Genomic DNA, 19931 nt, shown 5'->3' with positions numbered 1-19931 from the left:
TTAAATGAAATTTAATGAAATTAAATTTTAAGTTATAATGTTAAATGTTAATGTTTTAAAATGTTAAAAAGTTAAAATGAAATTATGAAATAATTATGAAATTGTGAAAATAAATTGTTATTTTGTTATTACAAGAACAGATGTATTATTGAAGATGTTGAAAGCTAGAAAAAGATAAAACTTATAGTTACTGTAAGTACATTTTTAAATTTAGTTATCTTTCTACCAATTCACCCAATACTTATGGAGTGCTCATGAAGCCATGGCACTAAACTAGGACCCCTGGAGATAATACGGAACAATAAAACACATTCACAGAAGCTGTACAATGCTACATACAATCTGGATTAGCAGTAAAATAATTATGGTTATTACAATGTCAACATTTGCAAAATCTGAGAGAACCCAGAAGATTCCTATTGCTGCCCAATGAAGCAATGATATAAGCCATCACTGAAGAGACCTTCAACCCATCTGTTTTTCTTAACCAACCATTGTTTCACGTGGTGTAAAATAGTAGAAAAATGACTAAGACAGGCATTCTTTTTTTGTTGTACTTTTCTGATCTCGCTACAAGGTAGAAAGATTCTAAATTACAGTCCCGGGCTTATGATTCTTAAAGGTGGTTACAGTCTAATCATCTCCACCTTTAAAAGTTCTTCTTACTACTGCTCCCTCAAATCCTTAGTCATCATTATTGACCTCAATTATCATGCTCTGTAATTTAAAGCATCAGGCAAGCAACCTCAAAAAGACTCAGATGAGCTGACACCACCTATTGTGCAAATATATACTCAGACAATTATTAAAATGCACTCTGCATTATCAGCTAGATACAGACCAGAACAGCTTATTAGGGGAAGGTAGAGTCAACTTGGTACAATACTGCTACTTAGTACTCATATTCCACTTTTTACTTTTTTTAAAGCATTTGTCAGCTAGAGGCAGAAATTGAGGTAGAAGCAAGGACAGACAATGCTGAAAGAGGAAAAATAGTAGAATTCAGTCAGTTCCCTCAGAACCAACAGAACTTTATAAATGATCTAACACTGAGTCAGGGATTCCAGAGTAAATCATAACTAGTCCCACCAGTGCCATTAGCTAATGCATGTCACACAAGTTGGGGAAGAGAAGACTTGGGGAAAGAAATGATAACTGTCTTCAAGAAATGTGAAGGATTGTCAGCTAGAAAACAGTTTATACTTACTCTGTTTGGTGTCAGAGAGGCAAAACTGGGAGTAATGGGTAAAAATTAAGAAGAGACACATTTCTGCTTGAATTAAGGAAAAATGTCCTAACAATTAAAGCTATCTGAAAGTAGAATGGGCTGCCTATGGGATAGTGGGCTCCTCCTAACTGGAGGTCTTCAACTAAAGGCTGGATATCAGCCTGAGGCTCTGCAGTGAAGGGGCTTCTCTACAGATGGAAATAGCTGGTCTCTGAGGTCTCTGACAACTCTGAGGTCTCATAATTCTCAATCCTTTCACTAAACCTCGATGGACCTTACCCATGATGATCATAAGGTGTTGGATTTGGTTGCCTCCTTTTTTTTTTTTTTGAAGAAGGTTGAGTCCCTCTGTAAGCAAGCAGTCAGAGAAGGGTATCTTCAACCGTGTTCCCAGGTCATCATCCTTAACAAATAATTGTTAAATCAACAGGGAGTTCTTCCATCCTTTAGGCCACATGTCCTCCCCCAACAATGAAGAGAAGAACTGAGCATCATGGGGAGAAGCCATTGCTTCTCCTGGCTGCCACTGGGATGAGGTGGGAAGGAAAAGAAATAAGGACAGAGGCAGCTCACTGCTGAACACCATCTACCCCCTCATCAATATTCCACTGGTGCTACTATGTCCATTGTAGCCAGTACCTTTTTAAAAAATTTCTGAGGGATAAAAACATCAAGACTTACCAGCGTTTTATCTTCACTCACAGCAACTCTGACATGACTCTTCAAATGGTTAGGAAAGGTTCATTCACTCATTCGTTCTCTCTCCCTCCCTCTTTCTCACTCTCTCTCTCCATGTACATATACACACATATACATTCATACACACACATACATATAAGTATATGTATTTTTTATATATACACGTATGTGTGTATGTTCTGCTGAGGTTGAAGAGAGGGAAAGAACTTGAGTGTCATTCTGCCTTTGCCTACCTTTCTATACCTATATTCCAATCCAAAAACTCACTCTAAAGCCCAGTAAGTCTTAGGGCCCAGGCTATCTTAGAGGTTGCCTCGTTTCCTCAGGTTAAAAAAGCAGGATAAATAACCACAGGAGGGAAGGGGGAAGGTACAATCCCAATTTTGCAGGCAATGAGACAGTCATATAACTCACTTAAGACCACACAGCAGAACAGTGACAGAGCTGGCATTATGACTCAAAAGTTTCCAATTCCTGGGCCTGTGTCCATTACATGAGACATAAATGACTCCGGTTACCTCATCTGTAAAATGGGAACAACAACATTGACTTCCCTCACAAGGATGCTGGAATGTAGCTAATGTTACCACAGTGCTGAACCCCTAGAACAAAAAACACTTTGTAAACAGAGAGTGCTTAAATGGTTCTGTTTTTATGCTTTAAGCTTTACTCAGGCAGACCTCCACTGTAACTTCTCACTCTTGGCTTTCTGTTTGTTCTTCACACTCAAAATAGGAACAAGAGCCTAGCATCTCAGATTCCAGACCTTTAAATAAGCATAGTCCATGTTTGAATCATATGAAGGGGGAAAGAATAAAAAAAATTATAAAGCTCAGCTAACTCAGTAGCTAAAAAGAAAAGGCAATTCCATTTTAAAAACACAAGACAGGAGAAAATAGGATTGATGAGAAGACTCAGATGAAAACATGTTTGCCCAGCTCTACCTCAATTATAACTCTGTCCTTATCCACTGAAATCCTGTTCCAATGTCTCATCGGGTCAGAGTGGCGGCCCTTGGGTTCTAGATGCTAAATTCCAGGAGAGTGCAAATTCTAGAAGGTTCTACCAAAATGTAAATGTTTTGATCATGGGCCAATTAATGAACCATGTGTCTGTTTTGTGAGGGTGAGGCATAGCCAAACTTAGAGAGATTCATTATTAGAAAGCTGACCACCAAATAATAAGTTTCAGTCATAGATAGCAACTTATGACACCATCTACTCATGCATAGACAGCATTGGTAGAATAAGAGCCTACCCTTAAGAAAATCACAATTATTTTGTAGTATGAAAGTATATGCCAGCTTGGGAATGGACATGTCAGCTTGGGAAAAAAGGGAAGGAAGGGAAGGGAAGGGAAGGAGGTAAAATCTATGACAATAGATACAGAGCTGGAGTAAGAGTGTTAGTGGTTGCCTACCCATGGTAAATTGTTAGATACGAATAACAAAGAGCCTAAAATTGTTAGAAAGTATGAAATGAGCCCAATTCGATAGTTTAACTTGGAGTACAGGGAGTGCTGGTCTCCCTGATTTCATTCATTCCCCCTTCCCATCCATCCTTTCCACGGCTGCAAAATTAATGTGCCTAAGACAAGCCAACAACAACAAGTCAATAAGCGTTTATGAAGCACCCTCTGTGTGCCAGGGGCTTTCCTAAGCTCTGGAGATATAAAGAAAGGCTTCCCACCTCCCACCAAAAAGAAAGGGGGGACAAAAAGTCCCTGCATTCAAGAAGCTCACAGCGTAATAGGGGAGACAACATTAAACTGTGATGTTCAAACAAGATATACACAGGATAAACAGGAGATAATCTTGGAGGGAAGACACTAAGATTAAAGATTTGGAAAGATTTCTTGCAGAAGGTAAGATTCCCGTCAAGATTTAAAGAGAGCAAGGATGCCAGGAGGCAAAGATAAGAAATGAGAGAATTCCAGGTATTGGCACCAGTCACTGAAGATGTCTAAAGTCAAGAAATGGAATATCATAGGTGAGGAACAGTGAGGAGGATTGAAGAGGAAAGTTGCCTAGAAGTGAGTTAGGTGTAAAAAAGATTAGAAAAGGGGTAAGGGAAGGGGCCATGAAGGGGATAGTTAGGTGGTACAGTGGAGAGAGTGCTGGGGCTAGAATCAAGAACACTTAAGTTCAAATCTGGCCCAGCCACTTACTAGCTGTGTAACCCTGGGCAAGTTACTTAACCACTGTCTGCCTCAGCTTACTCAACTGTAAAATAAGGATCATAATAGAACCTACCTCACAGGGTCCTTGTGAGGGTCAAACAAGATATTTGTAAAGCATCTGGCACAGTTTCTGGCATATAGTAAGTGTTTCATAAATGTTCTCTTCCTCTTCTATGAAAGACTTTGAGTGCCGGAGGTTTTCACATTTTATCCTAGAGATGACAGGAAGCTACTGTAGTTTTACTAAATGGGGGTCACAAGGGGTGTGTGACATGGTCAGAGCTGTGCCTTAGGAAGAACAATTGGACAGACTGTGGAAGATGGACCAGAGTGGAGAGAGACTTGACGCAGGAAGAGGAACCAATGGGCTATTGCAATAAACCAGGCATATTGTGATGAGCGATTGCACCAGTGTCAGAGGAGAGAAGGGAGCATATGTGAGACATATTGGGAAGATCTAAATGATAGACGTGGCAACTATCTGTAGAGTGAAGGGTTGAGAATAACACCGAGGTAGCAAGTCTGGGTGACTGGGATGATGGTGCACCCTCAACAGAAATGGGGAAGTTAGGAAGGGGGAAGGGTTTGGAGGGGAAAAAAATAGTGAGTTCACTTTGGGGTATGTTGAGTTTAAGATGTCTATGGGACCTCCAGTTTGAGATGTCCAAAAGGCAGTTAGATTTGAGGTTGGAGATCAGGAGAAAGGTTAGGGCTAGACAAATAAATTAGAGAATCATCTGCACAGAGATATTTGATTCCTTGGGGACTGATAAGAAAGATCACCAAGCAAAATAGTATTGAGGGAGAGGAAGAGGGAAAAGGCCCAGTACATAGATCTGACCATATCACTCTCATACTCAAAATTCTTCTGCGACTCCCTATTACTTCCAGAGGACCTGGATTTAAATCCTGACTGTGCCTTTTATCACTTCTATAACCCTGGGCAAAGTCACTTCTTGTCTCTAGACCTATTATCTCATTTGTAAAGTAAGGGAATTAGACCAGATGATCTTTAATTCCATTCAAGCCCTAAATATATAATGATGCTATGAACTTGACTTGTTATCTGATGATATTAACATTAACTTTCAAAGAATCAATGTTGTTGTTTCAAAGGGCCCTAAGTAGAATTATTCCCTCTTTTGCCCGTAGGGAACGCATCCCATAGAAATTATAATTTTAGTCAATAAAGAAAGACAACAGGGCAGTGAGGAGCATGAAATGTAATTCACCCCTTTCTGGTAACACACTGTTAAACCCTGTTAATGAGCTCTGTGACCTCTGAATGAGACTAAAACTCATATCTGCTACAGAAATGGAATCATATTGATCTGCCTCAATTTCATATCAACTTTATACTTTTAAAGGTGTGGGCTTTCACATTTATATCACCCTATAGCCTATTTTTCTTCTCCTTTTCAAAGCCAAACTCCAAGAAATGGTTAGCTCTTTTCCCTCACCTTCCATTCACTTCTCTACCCCTTGCATTCTGGATTTTAACTTCATCACACAATTAACACTCCTCTCTCTGAAGTCACCAGTGATATTGACTGCTAAACCCAAAGGCCTGTCCTCACTCCTCATTCTACTTGACCTCTCTGTGGTCTCTGTGGACCTCTCTTGACCTCCTCTTAAAACTGTGGAGCACCTCTTCCTCTTGGAGACTCTCTCCTTCCACAATGTCCACGGCCCTTCTCTTCCTTCCTGTCTACTCCTTTGATGGATCATCATCTATTTCCATCAATTAAATGCGGTTAAATCAATTAAATTCCCCATAGTTCTCACCTAGGTCTTCATCACTTCTCTCTACATTCTCTTCCCTGGTAATCTCATCAAATCCCATGAGTTCAATTATCTCCATGCAGAAGACTCCATATGTCTACCCCTTATCTCTCCTATGAGATCCAGGCCCATTTTATTAACTGTCTGAAGGAATCTCTACCTGGATGTCTCGTTTGTATCATATGTCCATGTCTCTCTGTCTCTGTCTCTTTGTATCTCTGTATGTGTCTCTCTGTCTCCATCTCTTTGTATCTCTATATGTATTTCTCTCTGTCTGGTTGTCTGTCTCTCTCTCTCTCTGTCTCTGTCTCTCTCTCTCTCTCTCTTTCTCTCTCAGCAATTTGATGAAAGTTCTTCCTTACATCGAAAGAAAATCTGCCTCCATATAACTCCCACCTAATTGCTCCTGGTTTGGGCCTACTCTACATGCAGTCCTAAATAGTACTAGATTTGGAGTAAAAGACCTAAGTTTCAGTCCCGACTCTGTCACCTGTGAAGGCCTGGCTGAGTTATTTAATCTCTCTGGGTGCCAGTCTTCTCATCTCTAAATTAAAAAGGTCGGACTAGATAACTTCTGAAGTGCCTTCTAGCTCTAAACCAATGATCCTGTGATCCCCTTAAGTCTTCTTTCTCTAGTCTGCACATACCCATTACCTTCATCAATTGATCTTATGAGTTACCTACATGGGCTGTTCTCTCCCTGATTCACCCTAATTCCCGTAGACAGATATGAGAAGTGCAGCCAAGAGAGGAGAAAGCATTCCCTTTTAAAACATACTGAACACTATTTTCCATGTACAGTTTCTCCAATGCAGAATATAATGATACAGAATATAATGATTTCATGACTGAAATACTATAGGACTATTTATGCAGCCCAAGATTATATTAGCTTTTTTTTTTATCAATTGTATTAAACTTGTGTTTCCTACACAGAGTAAGCATTCAATAGATATTTGTTGAATTGATGATTTACCAATGAAAATGAATGAATGGTCAACTAAAATCCCCAGATCTTTTTCACATGAACTGCTGCCAAGTCACTCTTTTGTACTGTGCTTGCACCGTTGAATTTTTTGAATTTAAATGAAAGATTTTACGTTTATCCCTGCAAAGTTTCAGCTTGTCAGTTTCAAGCCCAGCATTCCAGCTTGTCAAATCTTTGTGAATCTTGAGCACAGATGCTGTATTAGCTCTCTCTACTAGCTCTATGATATCTCTAAATTTAATTAATGTAACTTCTATAACTTCGAGTAATTGACAAAAATGTTGAGCTGATAATGGTCAAGGACAAAGCCCTGTGGCAGTCTATTAGCATATTATTTTCAAGCTGCCATATGCCTATTAGTCAACACTTTGGGGGCACAATTGTTCAAAACCTGATTCAAATCTACCTAACTTTATCATCATATAAGCCACATTTAACCATTCTATCTACAAGGAAGATTAATATGAAAGCAGGAACTCTAACTGGACCACAACCTGTAACTATCAAGAAACCCCATGAATAGACCCACGACGCAAAGATAGGACTGTATCAGCAACAGCCAACACAGCTGACTAAGTGGAAATGGCTACAGCTAATTAAAGATCTCACAAGAAAGATCCTTCCTCTCAGAACGATGACTCTGGGGACACTGAACTCAAATCACAGTTATTTGTGCACAACCAAAGGACAATCCACATGTTGCTTTGGCCACTAAACAACATCAAGAGGACTAAAGGAAAGCCTCTCCCCACCTGCACCCCCCCCTCCACCCTTAGCCCAATGGATGGCCTCTCTGCCCAACTGAGGATTTATGTCTATGGAGTCTCACTGGATGGACAGGTATGAATGGGTTATGACCTGTACCACTGGAGGGAGTTTCCACACTGATGAAATCAAAAATCTACTCAAGTATCAAAGTTTGGTATTCCTAACTCTAATGAGAGAGCTGAAAGCACACTATTCTGTCCAATAGAGAGATGTTCCTAGGTTCCTGGCTGGAAGTGGGAGTGGTTCTAGCCAAAAGGACTTAGACAGTACCAAAAGGTAACCCAGACCTTCATGCCACTAGTATCTATGTCACTAGGACCACAGAAGTATTCTTGCCACTCACCTACTAATTATACCAATAACAATGGCTGCTTCAGGTTCCCAGGGAAACAAAAATATATTGCAGAAGTTACCAACACAGAAACCCCCTCAAAGGAGTTTGGCAGACTCAAGCTACCCACTGTTTTTATTCCCATTTGGCTTTCATTCAGGAAGTTAAATATGTTTCCCAATCTTAATAACCATGTCTTCTACAAAACTGAAATTAGGAGGGGGAGGGACATTCCAGGGGGCCATCAATGACGCCAAATCTGCTATAGTTGCTGGCACCATGTGTATGGCTGCTGTGATTTCTGCAGCAGAACAAGTCAGGAATGAATTCCAAAGAACCCCATTACCTATTTTATCAACACAACCTATAGAATTCTGGCCAATTATCAAATTCTCCCAATTCACTTCCGGTCTACTAGAAAAGTTAGGACAGGAAGAGGAACCCAAGCTCCTATGTCTGCCAATATGTCTTGACGCATAGAAATTTAGCCCTTGGTATGTGTCCCCTCTGTCCGTTCATTTAATCACCGACTGGTTTGGTTTCTTTTTACTTTATTCTCTTAGCATTCCAGTTATTTGGTGTGGAAGAACCATTTTATATCTTTGTATGAAGTTTTACATGTAAATGCTGGCATAAAATGTCATGCTGTAGACCAGTGGCTCTCAAAGTGTGATCTGGGAAGCCCCAGGGATTTCTACAAGAGGAGAAGATGAAAAGACTGTAAGAAAACCTCTCTACTCTGACTTATTGAAGAGAATATGCTGATCTTTGAAAAAAAGGAAATGTTTTAAGAGAAACACACAAAAAGGAAAATAATCCCTGAAGCAGAATCCAAACCTGTATCAAGACAATAGAATGTGTGCTCCTCCAATAGAGTGTTAGTTCCTTCAAGGTAGGGAATATTTTGGTTTTGTCTCTGTCTCCTCAGCACTTCACATAGCATCTGGCACAGAGAAGACACTTAATAAATGACTTGTGAATCAACCAATGAGTTTAGTGAGTAGAAGGACCGCTGAGCTGTTGGAGCTATGTAATATGTTCAACATTCTTCCTGTAAAATGTGGAAATAAACTTTCTGAGGAGAAAGCAGTTTTCTCTCTTCCACAGAATGATGGTGATGAACCAAAGTGCCTCCAAAGAGGGGATATCTATTACTGGCCACAGGAAAAAGAGGTTTTGGTGTGGTTCAGTCATTTCAGTCGTGTTAGACTCTCCATGACCCCATTTGGAGTTTCCTTGGCAAACATACTGGAGTGCTTTGCCATTTCCTTCTCCAGCTCATTTGACAGATGAAGAACCTGAGGCAAGCAGGGTTAAGTGACTTGCCCAGGGTCACACAGTTAGTAAGTATCTGAGGTCAGATTTGAACTCAGTTCTCCCTGACTCCAGGCCCAGTACTCTATCACACTGTGCCACCTAGGGGTACTAAGCTACATCTCAACCTGGCATGAACCATGAAGGAGGATGTTGGCTTTCCAAAGCACAAATTTAAGTTACGACAGTCTTCCAAGATAAGTCAAACCTGACAGCACTCATTTCTGGTGATTTATGTGGGGGCAAATGATACTTAAGAAACATTCTAGATTATGAAGTCCTAGGCGAGAAACTAAAGATCTTAGAAGCACAGGTAGTATTTTTACCCCTGTTTCTGATTGAAGGCAGGGCTTCAGAAGAGAAAAGCAGGTCTGGAAAGTGTGTAACTGGTCAAGAGGGAAAAATGACAATGTTAGAGAATAAGGTTTGGATTTTGCGAGTAGGGCTTAAAGTACAGGAACGAGTTCTTGGCCATATGTAGAGTGCATTCGGATCTGGATTTCAGATTAAAGCGCATCTCTTGCTAGCTAGGCTATGGACCACTTAATCAAGGTATGGTAAAACTAGTCAACTAACGGCGATTTATCTCAATTTTAAGCAAAGTATCCCAGAAAAAAAATCCACTTCTTGAATGCCAGACTTATAAATCTATCTATATAAAGTGAGAGTAACATCTGGGTGGAGGGCCCTTCTCTGTTTCATGACAGGGAATACGGGGAAGGTATCATTGCATAGTGGAAAGAAACCTCAACATGGAGTCAAGAGAGTCTTGAGTTCAAATCCCTTATCCAATATCCACTCTTGTGTGGAATACTTACAGTATTCTATAGTACTAACTGGGAGCAAGTCATTTCCCAGCTCTAAATCTGTTTCCTTATAACTTTTGTGCTACCTATCTCATGGAGTTGTTATGAGGAAAGCATTCAAGAACATTAAAGCACTATTAGAAATGAATTATTATTATTATTATTCCTTTACCCATGTACTCAAGGAGCCTGAAGCAAGCAGCAGCTGCAGGCCTCCCTCAGCCTGAGACTCTCCATATGGTTCTTTCTTCCCAGTGATATCTAGAAAATGAAACTTTACTCTAAAGGCAGACAATATCCACCTTTGCCATGTCTTCCTACTATCTTGCTTACATAGTTCTTTCACTTCTCCAAGGCTGCAAATTCAGACCCCAAATCAATCATTTAACAGAGTACTCTGTCACCAAAAATAGACATATTGACCAAGGAAAAAACTTTGGCCAGTTCATGCTTGGTTAAGCTTTAGGAGGAAAAAAGGAATTGATATCATCTGACTTCCTTTTTAAGGAAGTCTTCCCATGCTACTAGAATGCTCCCTGACAAGCAATTACTCAGTTTCTACTCAAAGACCACCAGTAATAGAGAACTCTCTACCCTCTGAAGCAATAACCCAATCTACTTTGGGAAATCAGCAAACAGCTAGAATATCAGTGGGCTCTACTTTTCCAAGTTCTTGGAAGACTCCATTTCATTAGGCCAAAACAGAATTATATTCAAACTTTAGGTCACCCCAGTCTGGCTGGGCTAAGGCTGTAGAGTAGTCACCACAGTATCCCCAGTTCCTCTTTCTTCTGGCCAAAAGAGATACTAGCCCATACCAGAAACAACAGACAGAAGAACAAGTAACCCAGTTCTCCAGAGATGTGACATATTCCCTGAAAGTGAAATGCTACCAAAGCACCTGCCTGAAGTCTCACACACACACACACACACACACACACACACACACACACACACACACACACATCCAGACACAGCTGAGTGCACAGCAATTTCATCTAGAAAATACTTGTAGTAAAAACAGACCTACCTCAGGCTATGATTGCCTCCTGTGGTGAACATCTCCTATTTACAGTCAGACACCAAATGCTGTCAATTTTTCTGTCTGAACTTCTCTCAGATCCAACCCTCCCTCTCTGTCATGCTGCCACCATCCTAAGCCAGCCCTCATCATTTCATGCCTTTATTACTGTAATTGTGATCACAATCAGGAAGACTAGGCCATTGATCTTTGGGGCAAGACAGCAGCAGCTGTTGCCAATAGTCCTGATGAGGACACCAGCCCTTCATCCACTCTGAAGCTGACTGCAGGCAGGAGATAACAGCAGAGAGGACTCTGGCCTATAGGCTAGTGTTTAGGCTGGCCCAAACTACCAGAGGTAGAGCAGCAGGTCTTCCCAGGCCAAGCATAAGTCTGGTTGTGGCAAAGCAGTGAAGGCTTGAGGATGGTAGTTACCTGGCTGGCTTACCCTGTGTGTCTATGTTTCTATTTGGGGGACCCTATATTGGGTGAGCCCTGGGGAAATCTTACATATTGGTTACATTGAAATCTGTTTAAGTCTTAGAAATCTTCGAAGGGTTTGAGTGACCAAGACTATGTGTCACAAGACAATGGCAGCTGTGTGCTTGGGCATATCTATATTAGAGGTCATGGATTGTTGAGTCACTTGCAGCAATAGTATTCTAACTGTTCTGCCAGTCCTTACAATCTACTCTGCAAACTAATGCCAGATTAATCTTCCTGAAGCATCATTTTCATGGTACCATTCCCCTAGTCAGAAATCTACAGTGGGTCCCTATTTACCTACTGGTCTGAAAACAAGGCATTCAAAGCCCTCTATAACCCATCTTGTGTATTTTTGTCTACTAGCTAGCAGCCTTCCAATTCAGCCAAGATGATCTCCTTGCTATCCCTCAACACACCATACTCATTCCCTTTTCTGTGCCACTGTTCATGCTAATCTCTTTGTTTGGCATCACCACCCAGCCCCTCTCCTATCCAAATCCTACCCAGTCTAGCTCAAGTCTTCCATGATGATTCCAACCCACATTGATTTCTCCTTTCTCTGAACTCCTACAGTTATTGTCTCTTTTTATTGTCTGTCACACCCAGCTTGCCCCTTAATTATAAACTGTCATTCATTCATTGCTTCGTGGGTTTTAACCTGAAGAATATAAACTCCTTGAAAGCAAGGAATATATCTTATATTTTTTACACCTCACAGAAGCACTACACACAGCAAGTTTCTAAAGTTTTTTGGTTGATTGATTGATTCATTAATTAAAGACAATCCACCTGGTTTAAGTGGCTAATTCCACGTAGTGTTGTGCTCTTTGCAGAAAAAAGACAATGGCAGAGATCCTGCCCATGCTCTCTTTTAAATGAGATGGGCCACCCTGCATAGAAGACAAACTATTCTAGGTTCTCCTAAAAGTCCATTTCACCACATATTGTTTGAGTGTCATCAAGTTGCTCTTCATCACACAGAGAATAAATAGTTAGCTATATACACCAAACATCCCTAACTCCCTTGAATAAATGCTTATGCATTCATCAGGCAGGAGTTTGGCTAAAACAATTTCTGAACCTATTTAAATGTTCTGCCTGTTCCATAACCTGAAGTGACATGGCATATGGAGACAGAATAGAGAGAATGCAGGATTCAAACTTAGGAAGACATGAGTTTAAACACCTCCTCTGGCCCTTAATGACTTGTGTGATTTAATCTCTGTGCCTCAGTTTCCTCCTTTGTAAAATGTGGATATTGATACTCATTGTACCTACCTCACAGGCTTGTGGTGAGGTTCAAACGAGATCATGTATGTAAGGTTCTATGTAAATATCAGGTATAATAATAATTATCATCAATTATCCTTCATATGTCTGAAAACTATCACATTAAAGCTTCCTTGGGTAGTCTCTCATTCTGGGAAGCCATGAAGTGAAGAAGTCTTACAATTACACTCTCCACAATCTCCCTAGTTTTTTATAGACAGCTTAAAACTGCACTAAGACTTTTGGGACAACTGGTATTTCAACTATAATCCCTTCCAATCAGCCTTAATTTTTTTAGTCTATTCCAAAAGATTCACATCATTCATTTCTATAATCATTTCAGGCATTCTTTTCCGAACTTGCTCAATTCTGCCTTGTATATGCTATGGTGTTACAGTCAAAACTTTTGAAAGTTATTAAACTGGCAGATCAGGAGAATATTGTAGAGCAGGGATTCTTAACCTTTTTTGTGACCTGGATCCCTTGGGCATTCTGGTGAGGCCTAAGGACACCTTCTCACAATGAGGTTTTTAAATGTATAAAATAAAATACAAAGGAAACTGATTATGTTGAAATGCAATTATCAAAATATTAAAAAAAAAAGTTCACAGATCCCTGGTTAAGAAGCGCTGCATACATATAACACTTAGATTTTAGCAAAGCATTTCACAGCCCCTTGTACTATTTTTTTGTGGACAAGATGGGGAAGTATTGGCTAAGTGACAATATATTTAGGTGAATTAAGGAACTGATCAATTTGCTGGACCCAAGAGCAGCACCCTGGTTATGGAAATGCAATGTTTTTAGTAGTTCTATTAATTAACCAAAACCAGAAAGCCACATATGCTACAGAAAGTTAGGTGAAGCTAAAAGAGTTCCCTCTTTTTAAAAAGAGACAGACTAAAAAAGATAGTGAGGTCATGGGAGACAGAGCTGGGAGGGACCTTACAGATTTCCTAGGTCAACTCCTTCTTTTAAAGATAAAGAAGCTGACGCTCAGAAAGGGGGACTGACTTGCCCAACACCCCACCAGTAGTAGGTAGGAAAAACATCCCTCAGGTAGCCCATGGCTGTCAGCAGGAACTTACTAGATTTTGAATAGCAAGTATTTATTAAGCACCTACTGCATGCCAGCCATCAGCCTCTACCCTCAAAGAACTTCAGTTCCAACAGATAAGATGGCACCTGCATAAACAAATATATATAAAATAAATACAAGGTAATTTGGAAGGAAGGCACTAGCAGCTAAGGAGATTAGGGAAGGCTTTATTAGATTCCTGAGCTGAGTTTCAAATAAAGCAAGAAATTCCTAAGTCACTGGGATGAGTAGGGAATGCATTCCAGGCATGGGAAACAGCCTGAGCAAAGGCACAGAGATGGGAAAAGAAGGGTTATACAAGAGAAGCAGCAAACAGGTTGCTTAATCCACAGAATGTGTAATATAAAATAAAGCTGGACAGGTAGAATGGAAGTAGGATACTCCAGTGCCAAATGGGAGTTTGCTCCAACAGTTTGCATTGTTCTAGGGGATTCATTGGAGTTTCCTGAGCAAGGGAATGAGATAGTTGTGCTTGTGCTCAGGGATATCACTTTGGGAGCTGTGTACAGGACAGATTGGTTAGAGAAAAGGCTTGAGGTAAGAAGATGAATCAGAAGGCTATTGCAGTAGTCCAGGCAAGAGGTGATGAGAGCCTGAACAAGGATGGCAGCAACGTGATTGGAGAGAGAGGTAAAATTGAATTGCCAAAACTTAGCAACATATTGGATATGCAGGGTGTGGGAAAGTGAAACAGCAAGGATAACTATAAAACTGTTAACATGGGGGACAGTAAGGATAGTGGTACCCTAAAGAGAGATTAGGAAGTTTGAATGGGTTTAGAAGTGGGAGTTGGAGAGGGGTGGATAATGGGTTCTGATATTGTTCAGAATGTGCAATAGGCAGGGAGCTATGCAGAAGAAAGATTAGGACTGAATATATAGAAATGGGAGTCATCTGAATAAAGATACTAATAATATCCATGTGAGCTGATAGAGATAAAGAGTATAGATGAGAGAAGAGTTCATGGTCCAGGAAAAAGCCTTGGGATACATCTACAGCTAGGGAGCATGAAATAAACAACAATCCAGCAAAGGAAAATGAGGAGCAGACAAGTAGGTAAAAGAAAAAGCAAGCAAGAAAAGAATTTTTTAAAACCCTGAAAAAAGAAAGTATCCACAAAGTGAAAATTGTCAACAATGTCAAATACTACAAAGAAATGAAGGATGAATATTGAGAAAAAGCCATATGATGTGGCAATTAAGAGATCATTGATAACTTTGGAAAGAAAAGAGCCTATCCACAGGGCCAGCCAACTCCTACATGTGTGATTTGCCCCTCTTCTTAACCAATCCAAATCCAATCCACCCTTCAAGGTCTACCATCCCCATGAAATCAGTCTACAAGGGATATTGACAAAATTAAGTAAGTTCAAAGAAGAGCAACCTGAATCGAAAGCAAGTCTCAAAACCATGTGATGTGAAGAATGGTTGAAGGAAGTGGATATATTTAGCCTAGAAAAGAGACTTAGATTGATAATCCAGTCTATTGTAGATGCTTGTCGAGGATTTAGAGATTTCCACAGAAGAAACAAACTGTCCAATGGTGCTAAAGCAACAGGCTTCATTCACAAAGGGAAAATCATTTAACCTGAGATACCCATGAAAATGGAAATGGCAATCCATTGGTGCCTTAGAAGATTCAAAAATCACTTTGAATCCAAGAGTCATCTAGGTCTGGGCTGGTATGAACTTTAGACCATGACAGGAGGAGGAAGGGGATCAATTACTCTGCAAGAGTTCCACTCTTGACCCAACAACCAGGCTATGTGAGGCTCTTGACACCCCTCCTATTTTGAGGCAGTAATGCCTGAGATGTCTCACACAAGGATTCTTGGGTTGTGAAAGGACAGATATGTTATAGGGAGGGTCTCACTCAGGCAAGCCTGATGTCACAGGCAGGAAGGGACCAATTAATAAGGTTGCATTGGAACAGGGAAGCTTCTATCCAGATATGGGGGTTCCAGAAAAGGGTCAGATAGAGATTTTAGGAAGTATAAGGACAGATCTATGGAAACAGGGTTGTTGGTTTGTTTAGAGATTTTTTTGCTAAGGGATGAGAAGTGAGGCAGTGCTACAATAAGTCTGAATATTTGAAAGGTAGTCACATAGAAAAGGGAATAGATTTGGTCTGTGGCAAAATCTGATGGTACATTTTAATACATCAAAAGGAAAAATCACTGACAATTGATAACTGGGGAAGGAACATAAGAACTTTAAAAATATGACACTAGAGACTTACAGACCAGAAGACATTTCAGTTATCTGGAAATTTCATTTATGTACAATACCTTGGAACACCCTGAGAGATGCTAGACAAATGAGGTGTTACTATTTAAGCATAGTCCAGGGGATGAGGAGATAAGACATAAACATCTGAAAATTTAAATAATAACACAAGATATTAAAACAAAATAATAAGAGTTGTCTCAAGGCAACAGATGATTATTGCCTTAATAGCACTGGAAATAAAATCTATAGGCATTTGGAGAAAGAAGATATCAACATAGGTTAGACTGGATAAGCACTGAGAGCTTCATTGAGAATGTGGAATTTTACCTTTATCTTTAAGGATGGATAGGATTTGAATTGGTCTAAAAGAAGAATGGAAGAGGGCACTCAACTCTAGGGGGTGGGAAGGAAATTTGTGACCAAAGGTTCACATCACAATGCCAAACCTGTATTGCAGAATAAAGTGTCTTTAAGATGTACTCTGGGGCTCCAACAGACTGTATAATGTTCAAAGGAGAAGTAGGGGACCTGCTTGGCTGGCTTAGAGAATTCATTATGGAACTAATGGGAAATAAAATCTTAAAGGAAAGTTGAAGTCAAATGATTAAGGGTCTTGAGTGCCAAGAGTATGAATTTGGGTTCCATTGGGGGAAATATAAAGTCATGTAAGAATTTCAAGTAATGAATTAATACAGCAGCAGTGGGCAATGTGGATCAGAGTTGAGTGAGATGGGAAAGAGGGGACTGTAGGCAGGAAGAGCCATTAGGAGGCTATTTCAATAGTACAAGAATGATGTGGTAAGGCTTGAACTAGGATGATAGCAATTGGAAGGAAAGGAAGAAGATGGATAAGAGATATATTTCAAAGAAAGAGTACCTCTCAAATTTGATGTCTCTCAAAATTTAATGAGGTATCTTTTGTTTAAAAAAAAAAAGTAGTTCTATGCATTATTCACCACGAAGTTGTGACCCTTGATATGAATGAGAACAAACAAGGTAGATATGCTGATATTTCTCCTCTTGACTTGGCACCTTTAATTGAACCAAGTATAAATATTAATACCAAAGCACAATCATAGACCTGCTCAAATTTCACAAAAAGTCAAGAAACTTAGGAATTTCAGGTGACCTGAAAAAGTCTGATCTTTTAAATATGCTAACTCTAAACTTATATTACAGGATGAAAGCAATGAGGACTGTTAGCCTTGAAGTCACAAAAATCTGAGTTGAAGTCCAGCCTCTGTGTGATCATGGACTAGTCACTAATCTCCAAGTGCCCTCAGGCAAATCTCCTGCAGGTAAAAGAGTTGCCCAACCAAACTTTCCAACTAATTAATACTGGTAGAGAGTTTCCACACCAGAAGTTCCCCACAATAATTAGATGAAATTGCAGGTATTGACCCTTCCAAAAAAATACACCATCAGGGTAATCTTTAAGTTAATTATGCCAACCTTTTTTTTCTTTTTCAGACTCCCACAGTCAGTAGAGCTGATTGAATTAAACTATCAGGCATGGACTCTGTTACTCTATCACAATGCCAAACCTGCATGGCAGAATAAAGTATCTTTAAGATAATACTCTGTGTTTTCAATAGACTGTAGAATGTTCTTCAGCAAAGCAGAGAAGACTCTAGTATTTTGGTTTTGTTTTAATGAATACCAGAGTAAACACTATAGAAAAAAGCCTATATAAGTGACAGGAGAACAAGTTGTAACTACTCCCAGACAGGTCTATTGAAAACACTCCTTCTTTCTCTGAGATTTTTTTTTATTTCTTTATTTTATTCTAGCCAGGCATACTTTACTCCCTTAAGCAAGAATGATTCCTTTTTTTTTTTATCTGCCCTTGCCCTCTTTCCAGCATACACACCCTTTTGGAATGCAGCAGCAAGTTAACCATTTGTGCAGAAATAAAATGGTCACTACAAAAGAGGTCACATTCACCAGGTCATTCATTCTGGGTCACCTCCTTCCTCCATGATCGATAAGCAATGAATTTGACATCACTCCATGTACATTTTAACAGAGCTTTTCATTTTAATTCTCCTGAATCCTACTCAATCACCACTTTAATGAATATTGCCTTCATCGCAATTAATCTCATGCTCGTCTTTCTAAGCTCATTTGGCTACCTCTGTGCCCTATTTTGTGCACAGACATCCAAGGGATGAAAGATTTACCAATCTTGTGTCACATCAGAGCTAACCAGAACGAATGACATCTGAGAAAAGGAAAATGTGCAGAAGGATGAAAGATTCAGAATGTGCTAATTGAGGGGGCTGAGTAGAAAGCAGCAAGCTTGGCACATTTGGCCTATTCTGTGTACTTGGGAGAAGGCATACTCCTGAAATCACACTACAACCTTGCAGGTAGTTACTTGCCTCCCTATTTGCCGAGAGCCAGAAAAAATCTAAGATTCTGGGCCAGCCAAAAGAAATGACTTTATTTCATTTCCTGTGCAATACAGAAAATCAGTTGGGAGAGAAAGAGAAGCTAAATATCCCTATGTCAAATGGCAAAGCAGGTCAAGTTGGTCTTTGGTGACCCTCTGACTTCACTATTAGGGTCATTCTCATCTCCTTTCTGGGGGTTCAGTGACTCTTCAAATTATCATATATGTCCTTACTGGTTTACATGTTGAATCCTGCCCCATCCTTCACCAAACAGAATTTAAGCTCCTTGAGAGTAAGGACTGCCTTGTTAATGTCTTTGTATCCCTAGGACCTTAGCATAGTGCCTCACAAGTTGGACTGGATTAGACTGGATGTTTCCTTCTCTTCATCAAAACATAACTGTTCTTTATCCTATGACTCTGGGATCCTGTCTTCCAGAAGGAAACTGATCAATTAATGTGGCACTAATGAATCAATGTTAATGGGACCATATATTACTTCTCTCAGGTAGAATGTTTTCATGTTAAATGGCACTTTTTTCCATTAACTCCAAGGAGTGTCTAATTGTGAGAGAGGCAGTACTTCGATGGAGTGCTCTCAGTAAACATCATTAACTGACCAAAGGAGCTCAGTAAGGGGAAGGGAAGGAAAGAGTTATATAGCACATATAAAGCAGTTACGTAGCACATAGCACGTGCCAGACATTATAAGCACTTTTGACAAATATTACCTCATTGGTTCCTCACAACAACCCTGGGAGTTAGGTACTGTTGTTATTCTCATTTTGCAGTTGAGAAAACTGGGGCAGCCAGAGGTTAAGTGACTTGCCCTGGGACACACAACTAGTAAGTGTCTGAGGCCTTCCTGACTCCAGGCCCAGAGCTCTGTGCATTGAGGCGCCACCTAACTGCCTCATTAAATGTGGCGGACAGAAAAAGAAGATGGTACACCTCAGGAACAAACAACTACAATTTTTGAAAATCAGTCTACTGTGCATGGTGGGGCAACCCTTTTAAAAAAAAAGACCTATCTTTCCATGAACAAAAGATAATATGAGCTAATGACAGAATAATGGATGGGGAGCTTCTTGGTATAAATGCAGAACAACACAAGTTTCCATTCCCTGGGCTGGTCTTGGTTTGAAATCAAGGCGTGTGCTCTTATCATACGCTGCCGGACAATGGAGACACGCCACTACTGCTGTGGGTTCACTTCAAGTCTGTCCTTCCCAGAGCCCTTTCTCTCACAAACTGCCAATGAGGAACATCAGAGAGTCATTCATGAGGTCAATGGGCCCTCCTTCTGGAGGACTAGCACAAGGCAAATGGAGTTTCATGGGTC

General features: G+C 40.1%; 1 long non-coding RNA gene across 1 annotated transcript; it reads left to right on the top strand.

The window, feature by feature from the left end:
• Nucleotides 1-3654: 3654 nt before the first annotated feature.
• LOC110221042 (uncharacterized) lies at nucleotides 3655-17752 on the top strand. The gene is made up of 3 exons (XR_002328017.2): nucleotides 3655-3790; nucleotides 17377-17495; nucleotides 17668-17752. It is a non-coding gene; the product is annotated as an uncharacterized LOC110221042 (long non-coding RNA).
• The last annotated feature ends 2179 nt before the right edge of the window (nucleotides 17753-19931 follow it).

Source organism: Phascolarctos cinereus, unplaced genomic scaffold (assembly GCF_003287225.1).
Source record: "Phascolarctos cinereus isolate Bilbo 61053 unplaced genomic scaffold, phaCin_HiC Scaffold_9;HRSCAF=440, whole genome shotgun sequence".
NCBI classification, from domain to species: Eukaryota; Metazoa; Chordata; class Mammalia; order Diprotodontia; family Phascolarctidae; genus Phascolarctos; species Phascolarctos cinereus.
The sequence above is the reverse complement of the archived record's forward strand: the minus strand, read 5'-3'. Positions and strand labels throughout refer to the sequence as shown.